The sequence below is a fragment of the Palaemon carinicauda genome, chromosome 6 (genome assembly GCF_036898095.1).
Source record: "Palaemon carinicauda isolate YSFRI2023 chromosome 6, ASM3689809v2, whole genome shotgun sequence".
Classification (NCBI taxonomy): Eukaryota; Metazoa; Arthropoda; class Malacostraca; order Decapoda; family Palaemonidae; genus Palaemon; species Palaemon carinicauda.
In genome coordinates, this window is record NC_090730.1 from 2688125 (window position 1) to 2707994 (window position 19870).

General features: G+C 37.6%; 9 non-coding genes across 9 annotated transcripts; all 9 read left to right on the forward strand.

Moving 5' to 3' along the window:
• Positions 1 to 1961: 1961 nt before the first annotated feature.
• TRNAR-UCU (transfer RNA arginine (anticodon UCU)) lies at positions 1962 to 2034 on the forward strand. Its single transcript has one exon. It is a non-coding gene; the product is annotated as a tRNA-Arg (tRNA).
• Positions 2035 to 2893: 859 nt separating this feature from the next.
• On the forward strand, positions 2894 to 2966 carry TRNAR-UCU (transfer RNA arginine (anticodon UCU)). Its single transcript has one exon. It is a non-coding gene; the product is annotated as a tRNA-Arg (tRNA).
• Positions 2967 to 3934: 968 nt separating this feature from the next.
• On the forward strand, positions 3935 to 4007 carry TRNAR-UCU (transfer RNA arginine (anticodon UCU)). The gene has a single exon. It is a non-coding gene; the product is annotated as a tRNA-Arg (tRNA).
• Positions 4008 to 5257: 1250 nt separating this feature from the next.
• Positions 5258 to 5330, forward strand: TRNAR-UCU (transfer RNA arginine (anticodon UCU)). The gene has a single exon. It is a non-coding gene; the product is annotated as a tRNA-Arg (tRNA).
• Positions 5331 to 6575: 1245 nt separating this feature from the next.
• TRNAR-UCU (transfer RNA arginine (anticodon UCU)) lies at positions 6576 to 6648 on the forward strand. The gene has a single exon. It is a non-coding gene; the product is annotated as a tRNA-Arg (tRNA).
• A 5046-nt stretch (positions 6649 to 11694) lies between these two features.
• TRNAR-UCU (transfer RNA arginine (anticodon UCU)) lies at positions 11695 to 11767 on the forward strand. The gene has a single exon. It is a non-coding gene; the product is annotated as a tRNA-Arg (tRNA).
• Positions 11768 to 16766: 4999 nt separating this feature from the next.
• TRNAR-UCU (transfer RNA arginine (anticodon UCU)) lies at positions 16767 to 16839 on the forward strand. Its single transcript has one exon. It is a non-coding gene; the product is annotated as a tRNA-Arg (tRNA).
• Positions 16840 to 18031: 1192 nt separating this feature from the next.
• Positions 18032 to 18104, forward strand: TRNAR-UCU (transfer RNA arginine (anticodon UCU)). The gene has a single exon. It is a non-coding gene; the product is annotated as a tRNA-Arg (tRNA).
• A 1244-nt stretch (positions 18105 to 19348) lies between these two features.
• On the forward strand, positions 19349 to 19421 carry TRNAR-UCU (transfer RNA arginine (anticodon UCU)). The gene has a single exon. It is a non-coding gene; the product is annotated as a tRNA-Arg (tRNA).
• Positions 19422 to 19870: the final 449 nt, after the last annotated feature.

The window sequence follows — 19870 nt, forward strand, 5'->3', positions numbered from 1 at the left end:
AAAAAAAAAAAACTTCGCATTTTCTAATTCTTTATATCCTTGTCTTGAGCTGCAATTCACAAATTCTTAACAGAAAAATTTGTGAATTAGAATTTGTTAATTGAAGTTCAACACAATGATATAAAGAATTAGGAAATGAGAAGTTTTTTTTATTTCCCAACAAGTGGAGAAAATGACTTAGGCAGTTAGTTTATGAGGGTGACGATATGCAAAGGTGAGGGACGTAGAGGTATTTTAATATTTCGTGTGTTTTACACACCATGGGAATTTTTAGAGTAATAGTGTGTAGTGTTGAGCCTTATGAATGAGAAGGCATAACTTAGAATTAACCGCATATTACCTAATACTACGTATTTGATAGTCACTTCTGGGGCAATATAAATGTAAAGGATGGTCATCATTATGAAAAATCTTACGCAACATGCATAAAGAACTAACTGAACGACGGTGCCAGAGATTAATATCCAGATCAGGAATTAGAAATTTAACAGACAGGAAGTTACTGTTCAACAAATTAAGATGAGAATCATTAGGTGAAGAGGGTACTACATAAAATATTTTGAAAAATAATAAGTAAAATTATTCAATAGGATTTTTTTTTTCAAGAAGAAACCGACTGGATGTGTTTCTCAATAGTAAATTTACAATGAAGAATTGAACTTCAAATATTAAATGAGATTATACAGTTAAAGAAAGATTAAAAATATCAATTAAAAGGTGCCGTTATAGTATTTGGCCTACCTTTTTGGATCTGTTATAGTATGTGGCCTACCCGGTTTGAATGTGTCCTACCTAAGCCGGTTTGAATGTGTCCTACCTTAGGAAGAGTTTGTATATATATGTAATGAAATCAATTATTTTTCACAATTGTTTAATATCTAACAATACAATTTTAAAAGAACAGTTTCCTTGCCTACGAGTATGACGGGAGAAGCTAACTTAAAAAACCCACCTAACCTATGCTAAAAGCCGTGTCCTTACCTACGAGTACGACGGGAGAAGCTAACTTAAAAAACCCACCTAACCTATGCTAAAAGCCGTGTCCTTACCTACGAGTACGACGGGAGAAGCTAACTTAAAAAACCCACCTAACCTATGCTAAAAGCCGTGTCCTTACCCTGGGGGGCTGCGCCCCCCTCGGACCCCCCCCCCCCCTTACACAACATTAACATTAACTACATAGTTAAATACTGAAATCCATGTGTACTTACATGATCAATATTCGTAATAACAGTATGTAGGCCACATACTATATCAGAGACAAAATTCCGTAGGCCACACTCGAAAGGTAGGCCACATACTATAACGGCACATACTATATCAGAGACAAAATTCCGTAGGCCACACTCGAAAGGTAGGCCACATACTATAACGGCACCAATTCAAAGGTCTGGATAATGAGGAGCTACTGTCCTTGACCTACTTACTTTGAATTTTGCTAAGCTTCAACTTCTTCCTATGATTTCCACAATTTACTAATCTTAGCTAGATCTCTGTTAAGGGATTCAACAACCGGTGATCTACATTCAAGCAATGGAATTAGTGTTAAGAGAGTAGCATCATCTGCATAGGTAATAAGCTTGTTTTCATTGCCAAATCACTTAGCATGATAATGAAATGAGGAAAGAGCACTACAATGAGTAACACTTGATATTGGATTCCTATAGCAACTATGGTGCTATATATATATATATATATATATATATATATATATATATATATATATATATATATATATATATATATATATATATATATATATATATATATATATATATATATATATATATATATATATATGTGTGTGTGTGTGTGTGTGTATGTGTGTGTGTGTACTATACATGTATGTATGTGAGTTCAAGATACATGAAATTAAAATATTACTAAAACCGATTTTAAAGACATTCAGGAGTAAGATATATTGCTAATTTCAATGATAATCTTGCCATTGAATGCAAGTAGTCCTCATGGCGCAGTGGATAGCGCGCTGGACTTCTAATCCAGAGGCCGCGGGTTCGAATCCCGCTGAGGATGCGGAAATTATACTAATTCGAGTAGTTGTTGACTACCCAAGTTATGGTAATAATTAATCAGCTATTGGATGAATTATGATAGAGCGCAATTAGATTATAACTCATCATGTCCTTTACAAATGATAAATGACTTAACGATAATAACTAAATGAACGTGACGTATGCAAAGGTGAGGGCCGCTTAGGTATTTTAAATTTTCGTGTGTTTTGCACAATTTTCTGGGAATAAACCGCCTCCTTATATTGTATATATATATATATATATATATATATATATATATATATATATATATATATATATATATATATATATATATATATATATATATATATATATATATATATATATATATGAAGGGGTAGGGTTCGATCCCGAGTATGAAGTAGAAATTTATTTCTATTTGAGCATGATATTGTGTTGATTTTCATCCATATATATATATATATATATATATATATATATATATATATATATATATATATATATATATATATATATATATATATTATACTATATATATTATACTATATATATATGTGTGTATATATATACATATATATATAAAGTATATATATATATATATATATATATATATATATATATATATATATATATATATATATATATATATATATATATATATATTAAGTGTTTGTGTTACTCTCACTTTCAGCGGAGCCCTTGATCTTCTAGAATTCTGCTTTTCCTAGTGGGGTGCTGTAGCTCAGGAGGTATATATATATATCTATATATATATATATATATATATATATATATATATATATATATATATATATATATACAGTATATATCTCAAAAGTGGTTGATTTGAACGATAATCTTACACTTGTTAAAAAGCAGTCCTCATGGCGCAGTGGATAGCGCGCTGGACTTCTAATCCAGAGGCCGCGGGTTCGAATCCCGCTGAGGATGCGGATATTATACCAATTCGGCCACATGTTGACTTCTGGTGTTTATGGTGATAGTCTGTTGACTTATGATAGAACACGACTTGGAAGTTTCTCACGGATGGTTATAGAATTGACATAATTGAATCAATTATTAGGAAACTCTGGAGCACTTGGGAATTGTGTTCTGTGGTGTACACAAAGGTGATAGCCGAATACATATTTTAAATTTTCATGTTTTTCTCTGTTGGTCCCCTTGGCTTTGTAGAATTTTGCTTTCCCTTTAGGGGACTGGAGCAAATGTATACTGTTCTAATTTTGCTTAATCTTATTATATCCTAATTCATTTATTTCAGCTTTTCTAGTAACACAGCAAGATCTTCTTCCCTAGAAAGAGTCCTTACAATATACGTTGCAAGGTTCAGTTTCCAAAGGTGGCCTGCTCTAGTAGAGAGATTTCTAGCAACTCCTGCAGTGGAACGTACCTGCTCGCTACCTTGGACAGTTGTTTTACTACTACTAGGACGGGGCCCATATATATATATATATATATATATATATATATATATATATATATATATATATATATATATATATACTGTATATATATACTGACCAAGGTAGCGAGCAGGTACATCGCACTGCAGGGGTTGCTAAAAGTCTCTCTACCAGAGCAGGCCACCTTTGGAAATTGAATCTTGCAACGTACAATGTAAGGACTCTTCCTAGGGAAGAAGATCTTGCTGTGTTACTAGAAAAGCTGAAAGAAAAAAAAATATATAAGGATATAATAGGATTAAGCAAAATTAGAACTCAAACCCCAATCCAGCAGTGTCTGTATGTCTGTGTGTGTATTTATATGTAGGTATTTATATGTGTATGTGGGTTTGAAATACATGGAATTAAAATATTTCTAAAATCGACTTTAAATAAAATCCTGAGTAACAAAAAAAGGGCTGATTTGAATGATAATCTTACCCTTGTTAATAAGCAGTCCTCATGGCGCAGTGGATAGCGCGCTGGACTTCTAATCCAGAGGCCGCGGGTTCGAATCCCGCTGAGGATGCGAAAATTATACTAATTCGGCTAATTGTTGACTTCCGGTGTTTATGGTGATAGTCTGTTGACTTATGAAAGAGCACAACTAGAAGGAAGTTGTTTCTCACGGATGGTTATAGAATTGACATAATTAAATCCATTATTAGGAAACTCTGGTATGCTACCCAACTGTGGTGAGGTATACAAAGGTGATAGCCTAATAGGTATTTTAAATTTTCAAGTGTTTCTCTATTGGTCCCCCAGTAGCAGTAAATTAACAGTCCAAGGTGGCGGACAGGTACATCCCACTGCAGAGATTGGTAAAAATCTCTGGACTAGACCAGGTCATCTTTGGAAACTGAACCTTACAACATATAATGTCAGGACCCTTTTTCTAAGGAAGAAGATCTTGCTGTTTTACTAAAAGAGCTGGAAGATATAAATTGGGATGTAACAGGATTAAGCAAAATTAGAACTGGGGAATCTTACATAGAGTTAATAGATGGCCTTATATGATACTTCAGAGGACATGAAAGGAACAAATAACTGGATAGTGTTGAGGAGCCACTGTCCTTGACCAACTTACATTGAGTTTTGTTAGGGTTTAACTTCTTCCTCTATATTTAGTGCCATGTACTAATCTTAGCTAGATTTCTGTTAAGGGATTCAACAATTGGATGTCTACATTCAGATGGAATTATTGCAAAGAGACTAGCATCATCTGTACTAGTAACAAGCTTGTTTTCAGTGGGTATATAAAAGACACAGAACTCTACATTGACGAAAACTAGATATATTCCTATAACAATTATGGTTCCCTATAAGAACTACTCTTAAAGATTTAAAGGTCACTCATGAATGGCAGAGGCTAGGGACAATGCCTTAGCAGATCAATGCCCTCGAGACTGACCATATATATTCATAATTAGCACTCAAGCTCCTCTCCACCGAAGCTAGGACCATAGATGGCCAGGCAATGGCAGCTGAGGACTTAACAGGTAGACTTATATGCTCCCCACACAAAAAAAAATCCTCAGTTTACAGGGAATGATGGCGTTGCAGACACTACAAAAAACTATCGAGCCTGAGCGGGGCTCAAACCCCAATCCAGCAGTGTGTGTATATGATGTGTGTGTGAGTGGTGTGTAGGTATTCATATGTGTATGTGGGTGTGAAATACATGGAATTGAAATATTTCTAAAATCGACTTTAAATAAAATCCTGGGTAACAAAAAAAAGGGTTGATTTGAATGATAATCTTACCCTGATTAATAAGCAGTCCTCATGGCGCAGTGGATAGCGCGCTGGACTTCTAATCCAGAGGCCGCGGGTTCGAATCCCACTGAGGATGCGGAAATTATACCAATTCGGCCACATGTTGACTTCCGGTGTTTATGGTGATAGTCTGTTGACTTATGATAGAGCACAACTAGAAGGAAGTTGTTTCTCACAGATGGTTATAGAATTGACATAATTAAATCCATTATTAGGAAACTCTGGTATGTTACCCAACTGTGGTGAGGTACACAAAGGTGAGAGCCGAATAGGTATTTTAAATTTTCAAGTCTTTCTCTATTGGTTCTCCAGTTTCAGTAAAACAACAGCCCAAGGAGGTGGACAGGTACATCCTATTGCAGGGATTGGTAAAAATCTCTGGACTACAGCAGGCTACCTTTGGAAACGGAACCTTACAACGTACAATGTAAGGACTCTTTCTAGGAAGATCTTGCTGTGTTACTAGAAAAGCTGAAAGAAATAACTTAGGATATAATAGGATTAAGCAAAACTAGAACTGGGGAATCTTATATAGAGTTAAAAGAGCACCAAATATCGGGCTTCAGAGGATATTGAATGAACAAAGATCTGGATACTGTTGAGAAGCCACTGACCTTCAACTACTTTGAGTTTTGTTAGGGTTCAACTTCTTCCTCTATAATTATCCCCATGTACTAATCTTAGCTAGATCTCTGTTAAGGGATTCAACAATTGGATGTCTACATTCAGATGGAATTATTGCAAAGAGACTAGCACCATCTGTACTAGTAACAATCTTGTTTTCAGTGGGTATATAAAAGACACAGAATTCTACATTGAGGAACACCAGATATATTCTAATAACAACTATGGTTCCCTATAAGAACTACTCTTGAAGATTTAAAGGTCAGCTCATGAATGGCAGAGGCAAGAAACAATGCCTTAGCAGATCAGTGCCCTAGAGACTGACCATATATATTTATAATTCACACTCAAGCCCCTCTCCACCAAAGCTAGGACCATAGAGAGCCAGGCAATGGCAGCTAAGGACTTAGCAGGTAGACTTACATGCTTCCCCCCCAAAAAAAAAAAAATTCCTTAGTTTACAAGGAATGGTGGGGTTGCAGACACTACAAAAAACTATCGAGCCTGAGCGGGGCTCAAACCCCAATCCAGCAGTGTGTGTATATGTTTGTGTGTGTGAGTGGTGTGTAGGTATTCATATGTATATGTGGGTATGAAATACATAAAACTAAAATATTTTTATAATCGACTTTAAATAAAATCGTGGGTAACAAAAAAGGGCTGATTTGAATGATAATCTTACCCTTGTTAATAAGCAGTCCTCATGGCGCAGTGGATAGCGCGCTGGACTTCTAATCCAGAGGCCGCGGGTTCGAATCCCGCTGAGGATGCGGAAATTATACCAATTCGGCTAGTTGTTGACTTCTGCTGTTTATGGTGATAGTCTGTTGACTTATGATAGAACACAACTAAAAGGAAGTTGTTTCTCACGGATGGTTATAGAATTGACATAATTAAATCAATTATTAGGAAACTCTAGTATGTTACCCAACTGTGGTGAGGTACAAAAAAGTGAGAGCCAAATAGGTATTTTAAATTTTCAAGTGTTTCTCTATTGGTCCTCCAGTTTCAGTGAAACAACAGGCCAAGGTGGTAGACAGGTACATCCCACTGCAGGGATTGGTAAAAATCTCTGGACTAGAGCAGGTCACCTTTGGAAACTGAACCTTGCAACGTACAATGGCCAGACAGTAATGCATTGGATCCCTCTCTCTGGTCACGGCTTATTTTTTCTTTGCCTACACTTACACAGAATAGTTTGGCCTATTCTTTACATATTCTCGTCTTTCCTCATACATCTGACAACAATGAGATACTTAACACATCTTCACCCAAGGGGTTAATTACTGTACTGCAATTTGTTCAGTGTACTTTCCTCTTGGTAAGGGTAGAAGAGACTCTTTAGCTGTGGTAAGCAGCTCTTCTAGGAGGACACTCCAAAATTAAACCACTGTTCTCGTCTTGGGTAGTGCCATAGCCTCTGTACCATGGTCTTCCACTGTCTTGGGTTGGAGTTCTCTTGCTTGAGGGTACACTCAGGCACACTATTCTATCTTATTTTTTTTCTTCCTCTTGTTTTTTTGAAATGGTGTGTTGGGCAGGCTTAATAGAAGGGCCATGGATGCCTGGTGGTTTATCAAGAGGTTGTCTTTTCCTTTTTCTGATTATTTTTCTTCTCAAAACCATCCTTACTGTCCTCCCTTCAGTTGAAGTGGCTATCCTGGAGGGTATTTAGCCTTGCATGGTGTATCGGCTCCTCCATGTTGACCAGTTTTTCCGACTTTTTACTATAGTCTATGGGTATCATCAATCACTTTGTTTATAATTCTGTACGTATTGTTTTTTTTATAATTCTTGTTAATCTAGTTTTTAAGTATGCTGTCTCTTTTTTATTTCTATTAATTCTTATGCTGTCTGGAGACATTGAGCGAAATCCGGGACCAGTACGTCCTAGATTTCGTCAATGTCGTCTTCTGTATTGCAATATTCGTGGTCTTCATGCAAATATCCAAGACCTTACAGTTGCGTCCAGACAGTATGATATTCTTTTGTGCTCAGAAACTTTGGTTTCTAATATGAGGCATTCATCTGAGCTCCTTATAACTGGTTTTAAGAAGCCAATAATGTTGAAACGTGATGCCATCCCTAGGGCCAGGGGAATGGCGGTGTATATTAGGACCGAGTACCCTGCTTCTCATAAGTCCTGCTATCAATGTGGATGTCATGAGATTCAGGTAATAAAAGTTTGTGGCAGGCATAACAACTTTTATTTGTGTTCGATCTACCGGAATCCAGACATAGATGATTCTATCTTCGATTGTCTTCTTACCATTATGGCTAAGATACAAGAAGATGATAGAAAGGCTTCTTTTGTCTTTGTTGGTGATTTTAATGCTCACCATAGGGAGTGGTTAAGTTCTATCTCTCCTACCGATCGCCATGGCTTAAGAGCTTTAGACTTTGCCTCTGAATCAGGCTGTGAGCAAATCATAAATGAAGCTACTCACAGGTCTGGTAATTGCTTGGACCTCGTATACACTGACTCCCCTGGCGTTATAACTAGTAAGGTTGGTTCTCCAGTCGGGACATCTGATCATGCCTTGATTTCATTATTAGTGAAGACTGAGCAGCCTGTCCCTGATATATCATATTCTTGTAAAATTTATATGAAATCCCAAGCAAACTGGAATGGGATTTTACATGATCTTTTGTGCTTGAATTGGTCACAATTATATAATAGTGTAGATCCTGTTGTCCCTTTGAATGAGAATCTAGTCAACATAATTGATAGGCGTATCCCTTCTCGTGTGCTAAGGTATCGAGTGAAGGACAAACCGTGGTTCAATGATGATTGTAGACGTGCTTATTTGGAGAAACAGGAGGCCTATCATCTTTGGAAGGGGAACAGATCAGATTTGACCTGGAACAACTATACTCAGCTTCGAGCTTTTGCTCAGAGAGTTTATGTCTCAACTGAAAAGGAGTACAATTTAACCATAAAAGAAACACTTTCTGGTACAACTCAGGAACATAAATGGTGGTCTACCCTTAAATCTGCACTCTTTGGTGTAGATGCAACAGTTCCTCCTTTACTTAAACCAGATGGCTCAGTCACTCACTGTCCAAAGGAAAAGGCAACCCTTTTGGCTGATGTTTTTGACAGTAAACAGAGTAATGAAAAACTTGAACTTCCTCATTCCTGTTTTCCTGAGGCTAAACTAACTAGTTTAGCTTTTCGATCTCGTGAGATTAAAGCTCTGTTGATGGACCTTGATGCTTATGGAGGTGTAGACCCAAATGGTATTTTTCCTTTGTTTTTTATAAAGACAGCAGATTTCTTAGCTCCAAAGTTATCTGTTATTTTGCGCAAGTTAGCAAGAAGAGGAGCTTTTAGCACTAGTTGGAGAATTGGTAATGTTACTCCTCTATGTAAATGTGTTTGTGGTAGCTCAAGTCCCACTGATTACCGCCCAATTTCCATAACTCCCATATTATCTAAAGTTTTTGAACGTCTTCTGGCAAAACGTCTTAATAGGTTTGCTGAAGGTAATCATCTACTCCCTAGTTTGCAATTTGGTTTTCGTAAAGGCCTTGGAGCATGTGATGCCCTTCTTACAATCTCCAATGCTGTACAGAAATCCCTTGATTGTGGTCGGGAAGTTCGTATGATTGGCCTTGATTTTAGTGCTGCCTTTGACCGTGTTAATCATGAGGCCCTTGTTTTCAAACTGAAACAGTTGGGAGTGGGTGGGTTGTTTCTTAGCATTATTATTGATTTTTTAAGTAATAGATCTCAAAGAGTTGTTGTTGATGGGCACCATAGTGATTATAGGAATGTGATATCCGGTGTTCCACAGGGTAGTGTTCTTGGCCCATTACTTTTCATACTATATACACATGACATGTGGTTTGGCCTAGAAAACAAGCTTGTTGCATATGCAGATGATGCTACTCTCTTTGCATCAATTCCATCCCCTGAATGTAGATCTGGGGTTGGTGAATCCCTTAATAGAGATTTAGCTAGAATTAGTGCATGGTGCAAATTATGGGGTATGAAGTTGAATCCTAACAAAACTCAAAGTATGATTGTAAGTAGGTCAAGGACGGTGGCTCCTCAACATCCGGATCTCAGTATTGATAATGTTTCTTTAAATTTGTATGACTCTTTCAAAATTTTAGGTGTGATTCTCGACAGTAAATTTACTTTTGAGAAACATATAAGGTCTCTGTCTTCTTCAATTGCACAAAAAATAGGCTTATTGAGAAAGTCTTTCAAGATTTTCGGTGATCAATCTATTCTGAAGAAGTGTTTTAATTCTTTCATTCTACCTTGTTTTGAGTATTGTTCTCCTGTTTGGTCTTCAGCTGCTGATTCTCTTCTTAATTTGTTGGACAGAAACTTACGGTCTATTAAATTTCTTATTCCTGATCTAGATATTAATCTCTGGCACCGTCGTTCAATTAGTTCATTATGCATGTTGCATAAGATTTTTCATAACTCTGACCATCCTTTACATTCAGATCTCCCTGGACAATTCTATCCTGTTCGTAATACTAGGCAGGCAGTTAATTCTAATAGCCAGGCCTTCTCCATCACGAGACTCAATACTACGCAGTACTCTAGAAGTTTTATTCCAGCTGTTACCAAGTTGTGGAATGATCTTCCTAACCGGGTGGTTGAATCAGTAGAACTTCAAAAGTTCAAAGTTGGAGCAAATGCTTTTTTGTTGACCAGGCGGACATGAGTCTTTTTATAGTTTGTTTATGACATATTTGTTTTTGATGCTGTTAATAGTTTATATATGACATGTCTGTTTTGACGTTACTGTTTTTAGAATGATTTATTGTTAATTTGTTCTCTTCATTTATTTATTTCCTTATTTCCTTTCCTCACTGGGCTATTTTTCCCTGTTGGAGCCCCTGGGCTTATAGCATCTTGCTTTTCCAACTAGGGTTGTAGCTTGGATAGTAATAATAATAATAATAAAGAAGATCTTGTGTGATACTATAAGAGCTGAAAGATATAGATTGGGATGTAACAGGATTACTCAAAATTAGAACTGGGGAATCTTATATAGAGTTAAAAGATTGCCATATATTATGCTTCAGAGGACATGAAAGGAACAAATATCTGGATATTGTTAAGGAGCCACTTTCCTTGATATACTTACTTTGAGTTTTATTAGGGTTCAACTTCTTCCTCTATATTCAGCACCATGTACTAATCTTAGATAGATCTCTGTTAAGGGATTCAACGATTTGATGTCTACATTCAGATGGAATTAGTGCAAAGACTAGAATAATCTGTACGAGTAACAAGCTTGTTTTCAGTGGGTATATAAAAGACACACAACTCTACATTGAGGGACACCAGAATACTACATTCGTATGAAAACTATGGTTCCCTATAAGAACTACTCTTAAAGGTTTAAAGATCACTCATGAATGGCAGAGGCAAGGGACAGTAACAATACCTCAGAAAATCAGTGCCCTAGAGATTGACCAGATGAAATAAGGATTAGCGCACAAGCCCCTCCCCACTCAAGCTATGACCAGGGAGTGCCAGGATATGGCTGTTGATGACTCAGCAGGTAGGCCTATATGCTCCCCACACAAAAAGCCGAATCCATATTTCACAGGGATGTTGGGGTTGCAGATACTAAAAGAAACTATCGATCCTGAGCGGGGCTCAAACCCCAGTCCAGCAGTCTGGAAGTGTGTTTGTGTATGTGTGTGTGTGTGGTGTGTAGGTATTTATATGTGTATGTGGGTGTGAAATACGTGGAATTGAAATATTTCTAATATCGACTTTAAATCAAATCCCGGGTAACAAAATTGGTTGATTTGAACGATAATGTTACCCTTATTAATAAGCAGTCCTCATGGCGCAGTGGATAGCGCGCTGGACTTCTAATCCAGAGGCCGCGGGTTCGAATCCCGCTGAGGATGCAGAAATTATACTAATTCGGCCAGTTGTTAACTTCTGGTGTTTATGGTGATAGTCTGTTGACTGATGATAGAGCACAACTAGAAGGAAGTTTCTCACGAATGGTTATAGAATTAACATAATTAAATCAATTATTAGGAAACTCTGGTATGCTACCCAAATGTGGTGAGGTACACAAAGGTGAGAGCCGAATAGGTATTTTAAATTTTCAAGTGTTTCTCTATTAGTTCCCCAGTTTCAGTAAAACAACAGCCCAAGGTGGCGGACAGGTACATCCCACTGCAAGGATTGGTAAAAATCTCTGTACTAGAGCAGGTCACCTTTGAAAACTGAACCTTGCAACGTACAATGTCAGGAATCTTTTCTAGGGAAGAAGATCTTGCTGTGTTACTAGAAAAGCTGAAAGATATATGTTTGGATATAATAGAATTAACCAAATTAGAACTGGGGAATCTTATATAGAGTTATAAGAGCACCAAATATTATGTTTTAGGACACTGAACGAACAAAGATCTGGATACTGTTGAGGAGTCACTGACCTTGAACTAATTCTTCCTCTATAATTAGCCCCATGTACTAATCTTAGCTGGATCTCTGTTAAGGGATTCAACAATTAGATTCAACATTCAGATGGAATTAGCATAAGGAAACTTGCATCATCTGTACAAGTAACAAGCTTGTTTTCAGTGGGTATATAAAAGACACAGAATTCTACACTGAGGAACACCAGATATATTCCTATAACAATTATGGTTCCCTATAAGAACTACTCTTAAATGTTTAAAGGTCACCCATGAATGGCAGAGGCAAGGGACAATGCCTTAGCAGATCATTGCCCTAGAGACGCCATATATATTTATTATTAGCACTCAAGCTCCTCTCCACCAAAGCTAGGACCATAGAAGACCAGGCAATGGCAGCTGAGGACTTAGAAGGTAGACTTATATGCTCCCCTCAGCACAAAAAACTTCCTCAGTTTACAGGGAATGGTGAGGTAGCAGACACTACAAGAAACTTTCGAGCTTGAGCGGGGCTCAAACCCCAATCCAGGTATTCATATGACAGTAATGCATTGGATCCCTCTTTCTAGTCACGGCTTATTCTTTCTTTGCCTACACTTACACAGAATAGTCTGACCTATTCTTTACATATTCTCGTCTTTCCTCATACATCTGACAACAATGAGATACTTAACACTTCTTCACCCAAGGGGTTAATTACTCTTCTGCAATTTGTTCAGTGTACTTTCCTCTTGGTAAGGGTAGAAGAGACTCTTTAGCTATGGTAAGCAGCTCTTCTAGGAGAAGGACACTCCAAAATTAAACCATTGTTTTCTAGTCTTGGGTAGTGCCATAGCCTCTGTACCATGGTCTTCCACTGTCTTGGGTTAGAGTTCTCTTGCTTGAGGGTACACTCGGGCACACTATTCTATCTTATTTTTTTTTCTTCCTCTTGTTTTTTGAAATGGTGTGTTGGGCAGGCTTAATAGAAGGGCCATGGATGCCTGGTGGTTTATCAAGAGGTTGTCTTTTCCTTTTTCTGATTTTTTCTTCTCAAAACCATCCTTACTGTCCTCCCTTCAGTTGAAGCGGCTATCCTGGAGGGTATTTAGCCTTGCATGGTGTATCGGCTCCTCCATGTTGACCAGTTTTTCCGACTTTTTACTATAGTCTATGGGTATCATCAATCACTTTTTTTATTATTCTGTACATATTGTTTTTGTTATAATTCTTGTTAATCTAGTTTTTAAGTATGTCTCTTTTTTATTTCTATTAATTCTTATGCTGTCTGGAGACATTGAGCGAAATCCGGGACCAGTACGTCCTAGATTTCGTCAATGTCGTCTTCTGCATTGCAATATTCGTGGTCTTCATGCAAATATCCAAGACCTTACAGTTGCGTCCAGACAGTATGATATTCTTTTGTGCTCAGAAACTTTGGTTTCTAATATGAGGCACTCATCTGAGCTCCTTATAACTGGTTTTAAGAAGCCAATAATGCTGAAACGTGATGCCATTCCTAGGGCCAGGGGAATGGCGGTGTATATTAGGACCGAGTACCCTGCTTCTCATAAGTCCTGCTATCAATGTGGATGTCATGAGATTCAGGTAATAAAAGTTTGTGGCAGGCATAACAACTTTTATTTGTGTTCGATCTACCGGAATCCAGACATGGATGATTCTATCTTCGATTGTCTTCTTACCATTATGGCTAAGATACAAGAAGATGATAGAAAGGCTTCTTTTGTCTTTGTTGGTGATTTTAATGCTCACCATAGGGAGTGGTTAAGTTCTATCTCTCCTACCGATCGCCACGGCTTAAGAGCTTTAGACTTTGCCTCTGAATCAGGCTGTGAGCAAATCATAAATGAAGCTACTCACAGGTCTGGTAATTGCTTGGACCTCGTATACACTGACTCCCCTGGCGTTATAACTAGTAAGGTTGGTTCTCCAGTCGGGACTTCTGATCATGCCATGATTTCATTATTAGTGAAGACTGAGCAGCCTGTCCCTGATATATCATATTCCTGTAAAATTTATATGAAATCCCAAGCAAACTGGAATGGGATTTTGCATGATCTTTTGTCCTTGAATTGGTCACAATTATATAATAGTGTAGATCCTGTTGTCTCTTTGAATGAGAATCTAGTCAACATAATTGATAGGCGTATCCCTTCTCGTGTGCTAAGGTACCGAATGAAGGACAAACCGTGGTTCAATGATGATTGTAGACGTGCTTATTTGGAGAAGCAGGAGGCCTATCACCTTTGGAAGGGTAACAGATCAGATTTGACCTGGAACAACTATACTCAGCTTCGAGCTTTTGCTCAGAGAGTTTATGCCTCAACTGAAAAGGAGTACAATTTAATCATAAAAGAAACCCTCTCTGGTACAACTCAAGAACATAAATGGTGGTCTACCCTTAAATCTGCACTCTTTGGTGTAGATGCAACAGTTCCTCCTTTACTTAAACCAGATGGCTCAGTCACTCACTGTCCAAAGGAAAAGGCAACCCTTTTGGCTGATGTTTTTGACAGTAAACAGAGTAATGAAAAACTTGAACTTCCTCATTCCTGTTTTCCTGAGGCTAAACTAACTAGTTTAGCTTTTCGATCTCGTGAGATTAAAGCTCTGTTGATGGACCTTGATGCTTATGGAGGTGTAGACCCAAATGGTATTTTTCCTTTGTTTTTTATAAAGACAGCAGATTTCTTAGCTCCAAAGTTATCTGTTATTTTGCGCAAGTTAGCAAGAAGAGGAGCTTTTAGCACTTGTTGGAGAATTGGTAATGTTACTCCTCTATGTAAATGTGTTTGTGGTAGCTCAAGTCCCTCTGATTACGGCCCAATTTCCATAACTCCCATATTATCTAAAGTTTTTGAACGTCTTCTGGCAAAACGTCTTAATAGGTTTGCTGAAGGTAATCATCTATTCCCTAGTTTGCAATTTGGTTTTCGTAAAGGCCTTGGAGCATGTGATGCCCTTCTTACAATCTCCAATGCAGTACAGAAATCCCTTGATTGTGGTCAGGAAGTTCGTATGATTGGCCTTGATTTTAGTGCTGCCTTTGACCGTGTTAATCATGAGGCCCTTGTTTTCAAACTGAAACAGTTGGGAGTGGGTGGGTCGTTTCTTAGCATTATTATTGATTTTTTAAGTAGTAGATCTCAAAGAGTAGTTGCTGATGGGCACCATAGTGAGTATAGGAATGTGATATCCGGTGTTCCACAGGGTAGTGTTCTTGGCCCATTACTTTTCATACTATATACACATGACATGTGGTTTGGCCTAGAAAATAAGCTTGTTGCATATGCAGATGATGCTACTCTCTTTGCATCAATTCCATCCCCTGAATGTAGATCTGGGGTTGGTGAATCCCTTAATAGAGATTTAGCTAAAATTAGTGCATGGTGCAAGTTATGGGGTATGAAGTTGAATCCTAACAAAACTCAAAGTATGATTGTAAGTAGGTCAAGGACAGTGGCTCCTCAACATCCGGATCTCAGTATTGATAATGTTTCTTTAAATTTGTATGACTCTTTCAAAATTTTAGGTGTGTTTCTCGATAGCAAATTTACTTTTGAGAAACATATAAGGTCTGTGTCTTCTTCAATTGCACAAAAAATTGGCTTATTGAGAAAGTCTTTTAAGATATTCGGTGATCAATCTATTCTGAAGAAGTGTTTTAATTCTTTTATTCTACCTTGTTTTGAGTATTGTTCTCCTGTCTGGTCTTCAGCTGCTGATTCTCATCTTAATTTGTTGGACAGAAACTTACGGTCTATTAAATTTCTTATTCCTGATCTAGATATTAATCTCTGGCACCGTCGTTCAATTAGTTCATTATGCATGTTGCATAAGATTTTTCATAACTCTGACCATCCTTTACATTCAGATCTCCCTGGACAATTCTATCCTGTTCGTAATACTAGGCAGGCAGTTAATTCTAATAGCCAAGCCTTTTCCATCATAAGACTCAATACTACGCAGTACTCTAGAAGTTTTATTCCAGCTGTTACCAAGTTGTGGAATGATCTTCCTAATCGGGTTGTTGAATCAGTAGAACTTCAAAAGTTCAAAGTGGGAGCAAATGCTTTTTTGTTGACCAGGCGGACATGAGTCTTTTTATAGTTTATATATGACATATTTGTTTTTGACGTTGTTAGTAGTTTATATATGACATATCTGTTATGACGTTGTTACTTTTTTTAGAATGATTTATTGTTAATTTGTTCTCTTCAGTTATTTATTTCCTTATTTCCTTTCCTCACTGGGCTATTTTTCCCTATTGGAGCCCCTGGGCTTATAGCATCTTGCTTTTCCAATTAGGGTTGTAGCTTGGATAGTAATAATAATAATAATAATAATAATAATAATAATAGTAATAATATGTGGGTTTGAAATTCATGGAATTAAAATATTTCTAAAATCGACTTTAAATAAAATCCTGGGTAACAAAAACGGTTGATTTGAATGATTATCCAACCTCAGTTGATAAGTAGTCCTCATGGCGCAGTGGATAGCGCGCTGGACTTCTAATCCAGAGGCCGCGGGTTCGAATCCCGCTGAGGATGTGGAAATTATACCAATTCGGGTAGTTGTTGACTTGCTGTGTTTATGGTGATTGTCTCTTGACTTATGACAGAGCACAACTAGAAGGAAGTTGTTTCTCACGGATAGTTATAGATTTGACATAAAAAAATCAATTATTAGGAAACTCTGGTATGCTACCCAACTGTGTTGAGGTACACAAAGGTGTGAGTCGAAGAGGTATTTTAAATTTGCAAGTGTTTCTCTATTGGTTCCCCAGTTTCAGTAAAACAATAGCCCAAGGTGGCTGACAGGTACATCCCACTGCAGGGATTGGTAAAAATCTCTTGACTAGAGCAGGCTACCTTTGGATACTGAACCTTGCAACATACAATGTTACTAAAAGAGCTGGAAGATATAAATTGGGATATAACAGGATTAAACAAAATTAGAACTGGGGAATCTTATATATAGTTAAAAAATTACCATATATTATACTTCAGAGTACATTGAACGAACAAAGCTCTGGATAATCTTGAGGAGCCACTGTCCTTGACCAACTTACATTGAGTTTTGTTTGGGTTCAACTTCTTTCTCTATAATTAGCACCACGTAATAATCTTAGCTAGATTTCTGTTAAGGGATTCAATAGATGTCTACATTCAGATGGAATTAGTGCAAAGAGACTAGAAACACCTGTACTAGTAACAAGCTTGTTTTCAGTGGTTATATAAAAACACAGAATTCTACATTGAGGAACACCAGATATATTCCTATAACAATTATGGTTCCCTATAAGAACTACTCTTAAAGATTTAAAGGTCACTCATGAATGGCAGAGGCAAGAGGCAATGCCTTAGCAGATCAATGCCCTAGAGACTGGCCAAATATATTTATAATTAGCACCCAAGCCCCTCTCCACCAAAGCTAGGGCCATGAGGGCCAGGCAATGGCCACTTAACAGATAGACTTATATGCTCCCCCCCAAAAAAAAATCCTTAGTTTACAGGGAATGGTGGGGTTGCAGACACTACAAGAAACTATCGAGCCTGAGCGGGGCTCAAACCCCAATCCAGCAGTGTGTGTAAGTGCGTGTGAGTGGTGCGTAGGTATTCACATGTATATGTGGGTGTGAAATACATGGAATTGAAATATTTCTAAAATCGACTTTATATAAAATCGTGGGTAACAAAAAAGGGCTGATTTGAATGATAATCTTACCCTTATTAATAAGCAGTCCTCATGGCGCAGTGGATAGCGCGCTGGACTTCTAATCCAGAGGCCGCGGGTTCGAATCCCGCTGAGGATGCGGAAATTATACCAATTCGGCTATTTGTTGACTTCTGGTGTTTATGGTGATAGTCTGTTGACTTATGATAAAGCACAACTAGAAGGAAGTTTCTCACGGATGGTTATAGAATTGACATAATTAAATCAATTATTAGGAAACTCTGGTATGCTACCCAACTATGGTGAGGTATACAAAGGTGTGAGCCGAATAGGTATTTTAAATTTTCAAGTGTTTCTCTATTGGTTCCCCAGTTTCAGTAAAACAACAGCCCAAGGTGGCGGACAGGTACATCCCACTGCAGGATTGGTAAAAATCTCTGGACTAGAGCATGTCACCTTTGAAAACTGAACCTTGCAACGTACAATGTCAGGACCCTTTTTCTAAGGAAGAAGATCTTGCTGTGTTACTAAAAGATGTGGAAGATATTAATTGTGATATAATAGATTAAGCAAAATTAGGAGAACTGGGGAATCTTATATAGAGTTAAAAGAGCGCCTTATATTATACTTCAGTGGACATTGAACGAACAAGGATCTGGATACTGTAGAGGAGTCACTGACCTTGACCAACTTACATTGAGTTTTGTTAGGGTTCAACTTCTTCTAAAATTGGCACCATGTACCAATCTTAGTTAGAGCTCTGTTAAGGGATTAAATAATTAGAAGTCTACATTCAGATGGAATTAGTGTAAAGAGAGTAGAATCATCTGTACTAGTAATAAGCTTGTCTTCAATGGGTTTATAAAAGACACAGAATTCTACATTAAGGAACACCAGATATATTCCTATAACAACTATGGTTCCCTATAAGAACTACTCTTAAATGTTTAAAGGTCACTCATGAATGACAGAGGCAAGGGACAGTGACAATGCCTTAGAAAATCAATGCCCTTGAGACGGACCATATTTATTTATGATTAGTACTCAAGCCACTCAAGCTAGGACCAAGGCGGGCCAGGCAATGGCCGCTGAGAACTCAGCAGGTAGACCTATATGTTCCCCATACGAAAAGCTGCATCCTTAATTCACACGATTGGTGTGGTTGCAGATACTACAAGAAACTATTGAGCTTGAGCGGGGATCTAACGCCAGTCCAGCAGTGTGTGTTTGTATGTGTGTGAGTGGTGTGTAGGTATTTATATGTACAGTATATGTGGGTTTGAAATACATGGAATTAAAATATTTCTAAAATCGACTTTAAATAAAATCCTGGGTAACAAAAATGGTTAATTTGAATGATAACCTTACCCATATTGATAAGTAGTCCTCATGGCGCAGTGGATAGCGCGCTGGACTTCTAATCCAGAGGCCGCGGGTTCGAATCCCGCTGAGGATGCAGAAATTATACCAATTCGGTCACATGTTGACTTCCAGGGTTTATGGTGATAGTCTGTTGACTTATGATAGAGCACAACTAGAAGGAAGCTTCTCACGGATATAGAATTGACATAATTAAATCAATTATTGGGAAACTCTGGTATGCTACCTAACTGTGGTGAGGTACACAAAGGTGTGAGCCAAATAGGTATTTTAAATTTTTAAGTGTTTCTCTATTAGTCCCCCAGTTTCAGTAAAACAACAGCCCAAGGTGGCGGACAGGTACATCCTACTGCAGGGATTGCTAAAAATCTCTGAACTAGAGCAGGCCACCTTTAGAAACTGAACCTTGCAACGTACAATGTCAGGACCCTTTTCTAGGGAAGAAGATCTTGTTACTAAAAGAGCTGGTAGATATAAATTGGGATATAATAGATTAAGTAAAATTAGAACTGGGGAATCTTACAT